Consider the following 15637-nt stretch of genomic DNA (forward strand, 5'->3'; position numbering starts at 1 on the left):
CTTTAGTAACCCTATTTAGCTATCTCTAAAGGCATCATTAATTAAATTCCTATTTAATTAAACCTTTGCCATCCCCTAGCTGATTAGTTTAATTAATCATCTATAGTCCTAATTGATAAATTAAATAACCTATTATTTGTCAATTAATCCTATTCTCCTATCTAATTCCAAAAACCCTATTTATTAAATAAATCTATAAAACTCTCAAATCTAATAGCCCCTAACTTATCCCTAATCCTCCATTTAGCCTAATCCACCCCATCCACCCATACTAACCTAGCTTAGCCACTAACTCATCCACCCTCATAAATGCCATCCACTTGCACATCTCTAACATCCTTAATCTAATCCTAACCCAAGCCTAATCCCCCCCCTAACCTTGTCACATTCCCTAAGTGAGCTTAAGACTTTCCTAATCCAAGCAAAGTCAACAATCTCAACTCCCTCCAAAATATCCCAACCATAAGCTTTCAATGTTCTTACAAAGCTATAAATAGCTCTGACATCCTCACTCATGACTCTTACATCCTCAACCACCCTCATCAAAGCCTTTGACCAACCCTTATCCTATCCTCTCACACCCATCCTCCTTGTGACAAGTGTCACCTCCCTATTGGTGCTAAACAAGCACAATCCATGTGCTCCCCTTTAGGTGCATCCTAGCCCTCCCTCACCATCTTTCCATCCTTTCATCTTAGCTCTCAATCCCTCAAGTGCTTGGCCTATAAATTGAACCCTCTCCCTTCACTAAAAACATCCACCTTCCATGCAAAGTTATAATGCTATTTTGAGAGCTCCTAAACTACCAAAATACCATTATAATGGCAAAATCACTCCATGACTCCATTGTTGAAACCTTGTTTCACTCATCCCATCTATCCATTTGAAGTTTGAGCAATATTATGGAGCATACATCTACATCAAAGCATGCATCTACAACATGAAGGAGTCTTTTGGGGTGATTTTGCTTTTTAGTTTGCACTCTCTTATACCTTCTTTTGTCTAAACTTATATGGGAACATAGTTTTATGTTTGTGAATGTTTTCCTTGTTGCTAATGTTCTTTCCACACTAAAATCTTGTTCTACAATGGGCAGGGCTCAAAATTTGAGAATGAGAAGTAAGTAATAGTTGGCTTCTATTGTGATAGAAAAAACCAAGAACATTATGAGCACAATGCAGCTACTACTTTCCATTGTAATACCCATTTTTTCTAACACAATGGATTGGTGGAGGAATCCCTTAGTCACAATGTGGTGATTTATAGAAAAATCAATGAAGACAAAAGTTAACACAAAGAAAAAAGCGTCTAGTTCACTTTCAACCTAGTCCACTATAGGATGCCACTTGCCTCTAGGCTAAAAGTATTGTTTGCTTCCAACTCGATAGGTTTAGTTTGAGCTTTACTTGGTTTCAAGAATTCTTTCATATTCTCTACTTAACAAGGCCAACTATGTGAAGGTGGAAGCTCATTTGGCCTCTCCCCCCATATAATCACTCTAAATTCTCCATTAACAACTAGGTAAATATTTAATTCATTCATTTTAGAATTATATCATTGAATAATTATAATCACATAACATTCATTAACACGACATATAATTAATTAATACGTATAAATATTCATCAATAATTTGTGAACACATCAATCATTATATTCACTTAACATTCATTAAGATGACATATAATTCATTAATACTTATAAAAATTCATCAATAATTTGTGAACGTGTCAATCATTATAATCACATAACAATATTCAATAACATTACATATAATTCATTAATAAGAAACATTCGTTAACATGACATGCAATTAATTAATACATATAAACATTTCATCAATAATTTGTAAAAAAATCAATCATTATAATCACATAACATCCATTAACATGACATATAATTCATTAATACCTATAAACATTCATCAATAATTTGTGAACACGTCAATCATTATAATCACATAGCAATATTCAATAACATGACATTAAATTCATTGATAGGCATCATTCATAAAAATTCATCAACACATTCATCATCAAACAAGTTTTTTAACATTAATTTCCTATTTTATTTTTATTTTGTTGAAGATAAAGGCTAATAGGCACATCATGGCTATCTTTGGCATTCTCCTATGGCTCTTTTCATTATGATCTTATGACATGAGGCTTTAGGTCTTTTTTGAGGACAAGGATGATGCACCCCTACAATATAAGAAATAAATGGGTTTAATTCTGAACATTTTTATGATGTTATAAGTATTTTGTTAATCTAAAGAACATAATAGGTATTTTTCTTTACCTGATAGTGTCACATAATTGACTCTCACATTTTTTTTAGCCCCAACCTCAACATGCTCAAGACTGGCATCACGCTCTGCATACTAAAAAATTATCACATACAGGTTACACCAATTACAATTTAAGATGTTAAATTTTGTAAATAATTACATGATTAATTTTCAATAGAAATTGAATATATACCTATATCATTGTGATGCACATAAAGGTCTTTTTCATGTGTAGGATCCGTACCTTCATCATCATGAGTAAGATCGGTGCCAGGAGTAGTAGGTTACAATGAAATGTCATGTACGCTTTGTTATCATTGTTTAAAATTGACATCAAATAGATTATTTCTCATGAAGTTCTCAATTACTATTATTATTCATTAGGCCTATTTACTTGTGTGTTAACTAATGTACCAAGATCTTCTACTTCTATTTGGCCACTAGAATCTGTGCGATGGTGGTCAACCACCACTTTATAGCCTTTCTTGAAGCCAATTTGTTTGTCCTTTTCTACGGGCACTACATTAAATTCAATGCCTTTCATTTTTTGCGTAATATCATCAATATTAAATGTATTAATTATTTGTAATTTTATATGAAAATTTTGATATGAAATTTCATTTGCTGCTACTAACAAGGCATGATTGAATTTTCATATATCCACCAAAGCCAAGATGGTGTTTTCCAACCTTCTCTTTCCTAGCTTGTGTCACCTTTGATGTGTCCCACAACTTGTATATGTAAGCTTTGAAATATGTTAGAAATATGTTAGATTGAATCAAGTTTAAAAGGATAAAAATTAATTTGAAAGATACGTATAATAGATACCATATGCATTTACCCATAAGAAAGTAGTTGTAAGTTTATTGATATTGCAGAACATCATAGACCAAAATAGCCATACAACTACTTGATGGACATACATAGTGTGGAAGTACATTTTAACATTTTTCTTGGATGTAATTTTGACCATTAAAGAAAAATGTAAGGCACATTTACATAAGAATTTATAATATCATCAACTTTTACCCTTTTTATGTGTATGCCCCTTATTGAGCTACTTTTGTAAACATGCACATTTTGTATTTTTGTAATATCACAATTTTTAAAAAATAAAATTGTTAGTATTTCTCTTTATGGCCAAAGAAGCAAGTTTTATGGTGAAAATTTATTGTAGAAAATGGGGATCTCTCAGACATATTTTCAACATCTCTAGAAAGATATGCGTACACAAAACTATCTTACTATAATGGCGTGATACACAATACTCATTCATACAAAACTACATTATTGTTATCTTGCAACCCTATTGTTTGCTAAAGTACTCATTCATACAAAACTACTTAATTGTTACCTTGTACTCCTATGGTCTGCAACTTAAATACTTTTTGTTTTGAATTGATATTGGATTTCACAATGCAGAGCATCAATGGAACATCACTTTTGGGTGTTGAGGTTCTCAAAAGCCACCAAATATCTCAAAAAGAATACTAGTATTGGATAGGGGCTTCTTCTTTGTTTGGCTTTATATTTTTCTTTAATGTCCTATACGCAATGGTCCTTGCATATATAAAATGTAAGTTCCTTTGATGTTGATGGAGATAGTTTTTCTTATATTGATTATTTTACTTCAGAAGTCTATGAGTTCCTGCATATTGACTCATTATCCTATTGATGTAAAGCTATTGGGAAATCTCAACCTATCTTGTCTAAAGAAAGCATTGTGAAACAACAACAAGAATAGTTTTTGGACCATTTCTCTTCAAAAGACTCTATAAATCATATGGGTAAGAAAAATTATTAATTGTCAATATTTTCAAGATCACAAGTTATGAGATATACTAGTCTATAAAGAAAATAAAAGATATTAAGTATTCATTAGGAATGAAGAGGAGAATCTGCATCTTTTAAGATTTTTGTTTGGAGTATTCACAATTTACACATTTAAGTAGAGATTGACTTGTAGCATTGGAAGTGTAAACAACAACCAAGCTACTTAAAAGAAATGGTGTAAATGGAATAGGGGCTTCAAAAACCCTATTTAAATTCTATCGTACCTTACTCCACTCAATAATTCATACATGCAAAGGAATATAAGATGCATAAATGTTGTGTAAATTCAATTCTACTGTACTTTAGACAATAGATCCCCATTTGGTCATTCCATGATGTAAATAAACATGTTATATTCTATAAATTATGATAGCATTCTAAACTATCATTGCATGTATGCACAGTTCAAAAAGATGTGGATAAATCAATACATATGCCAATCAACCATGGAGCAAATAAGACAAATTTGGAAGCAGCAACATCTGGTTCACCAAAGCCAGGGATGATTCTTCCATTCAAACCATTAACAATGTCTTTTAGCAATATCCAATATTGTTTCGACATGCCTCAAGTAGAGATGAAGCTAATGTATAGTATGTCAATGCATGCTTCCCTAAATTCTGAGTTTAGTTTGAGAGACACTTTGTATTTGAGCCCACCTCAAATTTTTCACCTTGAAATTTCTATAGGAAATAACACAACAAGGTGTCATAGAAAAAAGACTTCAGCTACTGAATGATGTGACTGGAGTGTTCAGCCCAGGAATTATTACAACATTGTTGGGAGTTAGTGGGGTTGGAAAGACAATGCTAATGGATGTATTGTCTAGAAGGAAGACAACTAGACATATTGAAGGGGAAATCAAAATATCTGGATTTCCCAAAATGCAAGAAATTTTTTCTCAAAAAGAGATTGTTAAGTTACTTTGGTTTAGTGCTCAGATAAGGTTGAGGAGTTAATGCTAAGTTTGTGTAAGTGGTGGCTTAGATTGTGAAAGAGTTGATGTTATTAAGAGGAGAGGGTCATGATGATTCCTTAGGGTTGAAACCCTTAAAGCTATATTGGTTTTAGATTTGTGAGGCTGGATTAGGATGGTAGATCCTAGAAACATTACTTAGTGTGGTTGTATTCCAACTTTATTCCTTCCAAGTATAAACTAGGTTGTGGCTGTGAAAAGTATGAACCCAAATTCCAATCAAGGGCAAAAAGTGTATGACTTAGAAATGATTATAAATGATAAACTTACACACCATAATCTCCCCAAGTTTTTGGGATGGTGCCATAGAAAGGGGGAAAGGCTTTTGGTATGAAAATTATTATAAAATATTTAATCATTAAATTACTTAGATCTTTCCAAAGTATACAAGGAAATCTATAAGAAAATTGCAATCAATGGTAAAAGTAGAAAATGCATCAGCCTCCTACCAGACTACCCATCCCATGAAAAAATAACACCCCAAAAATTGGATTGACATGTTTACACACTTCCAAATGCAATTTTTTTTACCTATTTTTTTTGGGTGGTGGCTTAGTTCCTTTATCTTCTAGTCTCATCTCTTTTGCATCTTCAATGAGTTCATTCCACTCTAGTTGTGGCACCATAGGAGGATGCTCAAACTTTGTGTTGAGCTTTAGAGCCTTTGTGTACTGGTCTCTTACAGCCTTTAGATGTTTGCAAGATTTTTTTAGAATTTGGGCTCTGATCAAAATATTTTGACCAAATAAATCCTCCATAGTTTTTATGAGCTAATCTTTTAATTCAGGGCTTTGCTCATTCCAACATTTAACCAAAAAAATTGTTAGATAAAAAATTAGTTCAAGCTATGTACATTGAATATATTACAAACAATGGATGAACAGAACAATGTAGCAACATCCAATTATATCAAGTTGCATACTTTTTATGTAATGTGGGCCCAAATATCTTCAATGTTAAATCAAAAAAAAGTTTCATAAAAAAATATTATTTTCTACAAAATCATCACGAGATCATTGGTCAAAAATGCGTTATGGATAAGTAAACTACAATTACTCTCTAAATAATTATAATTTTGAAGTACTCGAAAGCTTAGGCAATTTTAAGGGGATCATATCCTCCTCCACCATCAATAATGGTGCCTCCAATGATCTAGTACAAGTAGCACGAGCTATTCCAAGAAAGACTAGTAAATTATCACCAGTACTAGTATCAGTTCTATCACCATGAGAAGGTGTACCTTTCCCTACACAAAGTTAATCAATGTCATACTATACTAAAATGAAAAAGAAAGTAAAAATCAAACCATATTTAGCACATAACAAAATGTAGCAAAACAAGGATTTACCAGCTCTAGTTGTAGCAGGTGTGGATGTTTGCATGCTCCTTGTTGTCAATCCTACAATCGGCAATCTCAAAGTGTTGGCTGGCCTCATGGAAGTAGGTGTATGGAAATCAAAAACACCTAAAAAATAATCGTGTGTGTGTGTGTGTGTGTGTGTGTGTGTGTGTGTGTGTGTGTGTGTGTGTGTGTGTGTGTGTGTGTGTGTGTGTGTGTGTGTGTGTGTGTGTGTGTTGTCTTTTTAAAATATAGATTGCAAAAACATGACAAGAGTAATATAAAACTATTAATAATAATCATGAAGAAAATAATGTCCCTTCTAATGATTGAGAATTGAAATCACATACCTGTAGGACATATAATGGTACCCTCATCAGGTGGAACAAATCAGTGTGGTCTCAAAAAATACTGTAACAAAACATACATATTGTGGTTCATGATCCATAAATTAGTATAAAACATAAAGTTTTATTGAACTATTGTCCTAGAAAAAGACTCATTGTTTCTTACTTCTAGACAACGTGCTCTGTGACACAATTCATTTCTTGTGGCATGTTAATCTTCTGATGGATTTATATCCATCACAAGTCCAAGAATTTGTAGATTGACTCTCTTCAGGGTCTTTTTACACAGGGTTACAGGGTCACTGCAATATGCGATGTCATCATTGCATAACACTGTGGTTGCCATATCAACAAGTAATTTCTCTTATGTAAGATGTTCTTTTCCCTTTCCTTTAAGAATCAAATTATGACAAAAACATTAGTAAAACAATAAAAAAAAGTCCAAAACCTTAACCAAAGTAACATAATAATATGATATTCTGTAAAATTAAAATTGCATAAAATTTTATTTAGAAGATTTACAGTGCGGGTGGGAGCAACATCCCTCCCTATTTCTCATTTAATTAAAATAAATTTTCCCTTTTAATTAAATAATTGAAATTTCTCTTATTATGTGCACATATTTCCAATTTCTAAATTCAAAATAAAATAAATTAACTTAATTTAAAGTGCACACTATTTTGGAAACTTCTAAAACCAAGAGCACATGGATCACAAATTGAAACATCTCTACCATTTCTCATCTTTGCATCTGTATTGTTCATCCAAAATTTTCAATTCTATAAAATGAGACCTCTACTTTGGTTGAAAGGATCTTAGTATTTTGCTTAATGTTATGTTGTAGATGTTGGAAATTTGATTGAAAAGAGCATTGTGAGAAGAAGTTCAATTGCAAAGAGGGAGATTGGAGCTTGTTGATAAAGAATGTTTTCAATCACTATTTTGTCATTGATGTCAAACCTACTTTTTGTAGGAATGAAAATTGCTTATAAGATCCAAGTACTATCACTTAGTTGATTGATGAAGAGGATTTAATCAACAAGATGTAACAAAAGCACCTAAGGGAAAGGTTGAGTTATGGTTTTGTAATGAAGTGCAAGGATCAGTTACAACATTGGTAAAATGATATATTCATAACATACTTGAAGATATAGAGGTTGGCCACACATAGAAACATTGAAGGAATAAGTTGGAATAAGATTGATTGAAAATCTTAAACTAATTTCATTAGTAAGTGTCGAGCAAGTTAGTTCAAGCCAAGCAAATTTTCAATTAGTGCCGAGCAAAACAAAAAATCTAGTGTGTGTCGAGTGATATAGGAGTCGAGCATGTTTAGATGCTGAGCAAAGTAATAGGTGTTGAGCATCAAAAAAAATTAGTGGATGCGAGTGAATCCACAGTAGGTGTCAGGCATTAGTAAAATGAAGTTGATGTTGAGTAACACAGTATGTGTCGAGCACCAAAATTTTAATAGTGCCGCTGCTACATTATTGAAAAGTCAAAGATTCACCAAATCTAAGCCAACAAGCTTGTTGCCTTGAATTTTGTGAACTAGTTGGAGGATAAGGATGATGAGCTGGTGGCATTGAATTCTATGTAAACTATTTTTGAGTGAATTAAAGAGGTTTCTCAATGATTTTTCTAGAAGAAACAAAATGTGGGTTAGGTTCAATGAATCCTACCTAACCCATTTGAATAGAAATCAAAGGAGGAAAGAATTGAGCGAGAAAAGAAATTCTAGACTTCTATTTAAGAAGTCACAGACCAAGAAGTAAGAGTTGCTAGAGTGCCAAATTGTTAAGTGGTTGAAGGGTGTCAAGGAGAAGGCATCTAGGAGAAGGAAGAATAGAGCATAGAGACTCTGCTTTGATTAGTGTTCAAAAGAAAGATTGCACTGGTACATTGAGCATGAAGCCTCAAGGAGATCAAGCTTGAAAGGAGGGCAAGTTATCAGAGCTACAAAGACTGAAAGCCAGGAAAATTGTAAAGAGTTGAATGGTGATTTGAAATCTACAAGTTAAGTTGTAAAGTTGCAATCAGGTCAAAACTCCCTTATTGTTACTCTCTAGCAATTGTATCAATTAGGGTAGAAATCCTATGGACTTAGGTTGGTTTAATAGCCATTTGTAAATCCTTTAATAGGGTGGCATTCCAAGCGAATATTCTAATGTCCTCTAACCAAGCCCACTTATCACAGGGTGGTTTAATCCTTTAACCAAATCACATTTAATAGTGTGTTGTAGCCTTTAACAAGGTAGGCCTTTTATAGGGCATCACTTCAAAAGAGTGAGAATTGAGTAGCATGTTACTGATGGTTTTTTCCAAATTGGGTTTTCACATAAATCATTGTGTCATGTGTTGATCTTTTCATGTGTTATGCGTGCATGCTAATTTACAATAACTTGTTGAATAGGAATGTTTCAACTTGGATGAATGAACAATTTATTTGGCTCACTTTACTTGAAGAAAAGTTTGAATTGGACATTTGGACCTTGAATACACCCCCCCCCCCCCCCCCCCCAGTTATTCTAAAGCATTTCTAATAGTAGAAGATGGAAGGTCAACCATCTTGGATGAACTCTTTGGGGATTTGAAGGTGTTTTGTTAAATAAGCAATCAATCTCATGAAGAAAATAGAGAATGAGATATAGAGAAGAAAGGTGAAGGGTATGGTGTGTGTGGTTTTGTATAATAAAAGTCAATTATTATCTTCTCCCTTATCTCATGGTTGTGATGATTCTTAAGTTTCATATGTAGGTAAATGGAGGTTATAACTAATTGTGATGTTAAATAGATACCTAGTATCAATGGGGTTATTACCAAGGTGTCAATTTTCACTATGTAAATAGTAAATTCTACATACTTTCAGATAAAAGTGTCAAAGTGGTTGCATGATTTCTTTGTGTAGAGATTATGGAAGGTTTAAAGGTTTTTGTTGTTGTGTGAAATTTCCCTCTCATGGGTCTACACCATAACCCTAATTCCTATAAGGAATGGACCAAGAATCAATGAGTATATATTGTTGCATGCAAAATATAATGAATCGTCATCCAAGAAATGTGATAGAGGCTTGAGTATAATCTGCATGGTGTTTGGAGGGTTGCAGTCATTCATGGGATGTTGAAGAACCCCTTAGAAGAGTAGAATAGGCAAGATGCTGGAGTTTGGAAGATAATTACTGGATTTTTGTTATGTATCTTTGCAAATGAGAAAAGTCTAAGTACATGAAGTCAATGATATGAAGATTGAGATATATGATAGCAACGTTATTTTATATTTTTGTTCAGATTGTATGAGTGTCTAAAAAGAATATGTGAGTTGATTGTGTTTATACTATAAAATCTTTCTGAAGAAGCATTAAGTTTAAACTTGAGATATCAGGAGTATAGTATTTCAAAGAATCAAAATTGATTTAAATGCAAGTCTATGTGTGCCATTGATAAGAGATTTTTAAAAAGGGGCTTATTACGAAGAAAGGTGTTATATAGAAAGGTTCCATATGTGTCAAATATTGGTGATGTGAAGTATGATTTATAGTAAGTTTGTATTATAAAATATAAGAGTCGTAATGAGTGATTTTTGAAACCTAAGAATATCATTGCCAATCCTGAAGGTGAGTCTATTTTGCCTAATTCCTATCATTCATGTTATGGAAATAAATTTATACTATGGCTTAGAGTGTGACTAAAATGGATTGTAAATATTTTCTATCATGAATCTCCCAAATAATTCTAAGTCATTGGTTATTGTTTTGAAGGATATTGAAAGTGTAAGTATTCATAATAAGAATAGTCACCACCCATCTTGCATACTATACGGTTTCGAAAATTGGTGAAGTATGTGATGGAAGTGACTAGTTACGTGAATTATTTCTAAAAAAAAGACCATGCATATGATCTATTTAACAAAAGTAAAAAAGAAATCAAAGCACACAATTGTAAGAGAAATCAATAATCTTGATCTATGGCAAGTTCCACATGGATAGATGAGTGTTTGAATGCCAATGCAATAGAGGGGTTATTACCCATGATATATTTGATGAAATGGACATGAATGATACTTGTGTTTACCTTATCCTTGCACTGGAAATGATATATTTGATGAAATGTGCATGAAATGGTTCTTCACACAATTATCTTTAGAATGGATCCAACAACTGATATTTTGATTGAAATGGAAAAGAAAGGAGACAAAATATTTGGCCTCAAATTAGATGAGACTTTGTTAGAGTGTGGGAAATAGTCTCAAAACGCAACATCAACCAACAGTTAATATTTTTTCTAGGTATGAGTTGGTGCAGCTATGTAATAATCATTGTAGTTTTGTGTCATGTTGATTATAAGTTTTAAACTCTGGTGTTTTTATGGGCCTAGTATGTACCCTGATGATTCAGAAGCTAAGTTATATAGGTTTCCCATTAATCATCTTTTATGTGTGTTGATAACTATTATGATATCTTCTCTAGAAACTCTACAAGTATCTATCTCATTGTTAAGAGTTTTTCTGAATAAGGGGATTGATTTTATGATCATGTTCATGTTAGATTGTATGAATACTACACACTGGAAATCAAGCATGTAGCCATAGATGGCTTTAACTAATTCGCTATCTTATCTTTTATCACATAATAAACAATCTTGATTCCTCAAACTCTCTTATCATAATAGTAGATCATGGAATACAAATGTTAATAATAGTGATACATAATTACTCCTAGAGATATACTTTTATAATTTGAATTGTGGAAATATCTTATTTTTCACTTCACTTCTTTTCTTTAGTACCTCTATTATATCATTTCAATTGATTTGATCTCTAAATTATGAAGTTGCTTCCCATTCCAATCAAACTAATCAAATATTTTATTTTTAAAATAGAGTAGAACAAGAATTTTCTATTTAGTTTTTATTTTTAGAATATAGTAGAACAAGACCTTTTTGTCTAGTTTGGAAATTTTATTATACTCTCACCTTTTCTTCTATCTAATTAGTTGGAAAGAAAGCGCCTAACTTTGACATTCAACATGTCACATGCATTTCAACATGCTGCAAATGAATTTCAAAATTTAGAAAAAAATCCTAATACAAAAAACTTTTGATTTTGACTATATAAACAAACCCTAATACATTTCACTACCAAGATTAACTGCTAATGCTTAAGATTCTTCCTCTAAGAGCATTTCATTGCTACTAAAATGATGTGTTAATAACAAACAGCTGCTGAGAACTACAACGACTGTCAACTGCCCTAGTTGTAAGATATACATAGCCCCAGTTCAAATCTTAGGCCAATTTAGTACACTACAGAAACATAAAAGCATCACATTTTAAAGTCACAAGGTGAAAGGATTTCAAGATAGAAACTCATGAATCATAAGCCACAAAGCGACACTAGTTTGAATCTCGGGTCGATACGGAACAACAGAAAATGAAAATTAGACTTTCAGGTGGGAAGTCAAAATTTTTTCATGACGAAAAAGTCACCATCAACATATAAAAACCCTTACCTTCAACGACCCTATAAAAATCTTCCTGAAGCCTCGCTCTCACGTGCCCACACTTTTTTGCATGAATGAATAAAGATTCACTTTTCATTTTTTTTGTTTATATTCCCAACACCATCAAAATTTTGATGCTAAACTTAACAGTCGTCAAGATTTTGACATTATTGGGATCATATTTTAAAACAAAATGAAATTGACAAGCCAAATTGGATTGTCATAAAAAAATTAGGTAAAAAATAACCCCAAATGTACTAGTGACCCCCCATTAAGTGTAACTTAGGGTCACAAAAGCTAGATGACAATGTAAAATGGATATCGACTACTAGGCCATGTTAGATACCCATGTACAATATGTAAAAATAATGCAATCTATTGCAAAGTAGAGAAATATGGAAAAACTCATGGGAAAAAGCCTCCCCTAAAAAGAGAAATGAAAAATAAATAAGATGCATGCATGGATGAAGCAATCAAGACCCTCGTATTATGACATACATCATGCATATACAACTCTATAGGAAGGAAATAAGGAGAAATTAAATCCCCTTATAGTGAAAGACCTCTTGCAAGTATGGCAAGTGCTTGAAGATAAAAGATAGTCCAATGCCTACAAACAACATTTTTCCCCTTGGGAAGAAGATACGCAAAGTACAAATACAAGAATGTTTTCCATTGTTGATAGGAAGAAGGAAGGAATATGAATAAAATATGTTGTCTCTAAACTTTGTTAATGTGTTACCATATCCTTGGTTGATGAAAATGCCATGAACCAATCATGATCAAATCCAATAGAAGAAGGTGACAAGCAAGGAACCAATACTAACTTATCTATGTATGAATGTGGATCAAACTCCAAAGACAAAGATGTCTTCTCAAAATAAGTGAGAAGAGAAGCAAAAAATCCCCTCCTCAATGTAGAATCTACACCCATGAAAGATGATCCTTAATCAATGTAGAAGGTGTGCCAAGCAAATGAAATGATGTTATTCTCTATACGAATAAATGGTGACATAAGTGTATCAAAGAATCCTCCCCAATAAGTAGGAAGAATCCTCAAAATATATGATGTCTCAAGAAATTGAATAGGAATCTCCAACATATCGATATGATCAACCATGCAATATGATATCTCAAGTGATATTTGAGACTCATGAATGTCAATCTCTGAAGACTCAATTATTTTCTTTGAAGTGAAAGAACCTCCTCAAATCATTGTATCAAAGGATCCACAATCATGTCAAACTCAAAGGAATGATGAAGTGAATAATGATGAGGGTTAAAGTGTTCCCTCACAACAACTAAAGAAGGACCATCTCAATAAAGAGAAGATAAATCTCATTAGTGTAGTTTCCCAAATCCTCAATGAAGGCTTCCACAAATAAAACTTTTAATTTATGTCAAGAATTCATCCCAATGAACTGTAACTAGAAGAAAAGGAGTTTCCTATTACACTGAATCTCCTGAATCCATGCAAGTATCATCAAGATTAACAATAAATGTGATCTCAACTAGAGGAGGAGATGCAACTGTTGGCTTCTAATCATCAAGACTCTCTTTGTGTGCAAGATCTGTGATGAACTCTAATGTTTTATCATCATATGGAATATTATATACATTATCAAGCAAAATGAGACAATCTACAACAAGATCAACTAGTACTAGAGGAATATCTAGATCTCCAAAATGTTCCCAAATAATATTCCAAACTAGGAGAGGGAAATCATTATCACTGGTCATATAGTAGACTAATGGAGAATCATATAAATTATAACACAAATATGTTCATTTTTCCTCCACCAAGATGATCTCTTACAATATGTATTTGGCTTAGGTATGAGTCTATAAAGATTGGACAATATATTAAGCCATCTGGGTAAGAGCACTAAGGTGGTGTGCAAAAAGGGGGGTATAAGTGAACACCTTTTTTTCAAATCAAGTAAACTTGATCTTGGAAGACCCATTTGAGGGTCATGCACTCAAAATGAGAAAATGTGTAAAAGGAAATAAATTTAGTACTAAGGTTTTTTTTTTTTTAATGGATAAGATTAAGAGGGCCAAACCACACACACACAAAAATGGTTCCTATTTTTTGTTGAAAAACATAACATGGTTATTTTCGTACACTCAACAAAGTATATAGTTATATTTAGTATTTTTAAAAACCCTTTGGTAGGATGATAGGTAAGAGTGAGATCTATAAGTTGTGTATTTTTTCATAATTTTTCTATGAGTAGTTTGATTTCTATGATTTCTTGAGGTGACTCCATCCTAGAATTATGGTACATGTTCATGCATTGGGCATAACATGCATCGAAATAATCTAAAATCAACACTTTTTTTAAAGTATATAGAATCAAGTGTAGAACAATAATATGTAATTTATTTTTCATTTGGTTAAGTAGATCAAAGTTTTTTTTTTAAATGTAGACATGTATCTAAGTTGACTATCAAGATAATGATATAGAAAAATCAACTTCACAATGCTAATCTTGTCCAGAACTTAAAAAATAATGGTAAAAAAGGTAAGAAAAATGTGTGGGATTATGGTGGTAATTTTAGAGACACCCACTCCAACATTTTCAAACTTGATGAAGTCAAAAATGAGAATTGATCTTAGAAGTTGAAAAAATGTCTAAACTAAAAAAAAATGGAGGGAAAACATCAACCCAAGCCTTTGGGTAGTTAAATATGCCTATTATCGAGCCTAAACGTGATCACACTTTTTTGATAAAAATATGTGATCACACTTTTTATAACAAAATGTGACCGCGTTACTCTTTGTATGACTAAACTATCATACTAGACATAACTATTGGAAAAAATAAATACTAGATCCCTTAGATGTCAATACAAAACATAAACTCTGTTGAAATCAATGTTACTTGGTTAGCACATAGGCACTTGGTTAATACTAACAATATGTTGTAACTCGTTAACCACTTAAATAACAACTATTACTTAGAAAATATTGAGCATGCAGAGCTTAAAATATTACCTGGTTGGAGGTGTGTTCAGAAGCGATAAAGATTCATTCACTACTATAACATGGGTGAGCCTCTACCCTACCCTACCCTATATTGAGTGGGGAGTGGGGACCCCCACAATGGAACTCAATAGGGCCATTATAGGGGACTCCCTACCCTAACCTACAATGGCAATATGGGATAGGGGATAGGGAACTGAGCCTTTCGAATAGTAGGGTCCTACCCCCAAGCTCAAAAAGTAAGAATAGATAGATGGAAGGACCCTAGTTTGAATGTAGGCCCACCTAGTTTCCCTATTGATTCCTTATATAGCACCACCTATTATCCAAACCCAACATTGCTATTCCAAACCTAACATTGGGGTTTTAATC

Source organism: Cupressus sempervirens, chromosome 9, assembly GCF_028749045.1.
Source record: "Cupressus sempervirens isolate cs-2001-9-10 chromosome 9, ASM2874904v1, whole genome shotgun sequence".
In the NCBI taxonomy this organism is placed as follows: Eukaryota; Viridiplantae; Streptophyta; class Pinopsida; order Cupressales; family Cupressaceae; genus Cupressus; species Cupressus sempervirens.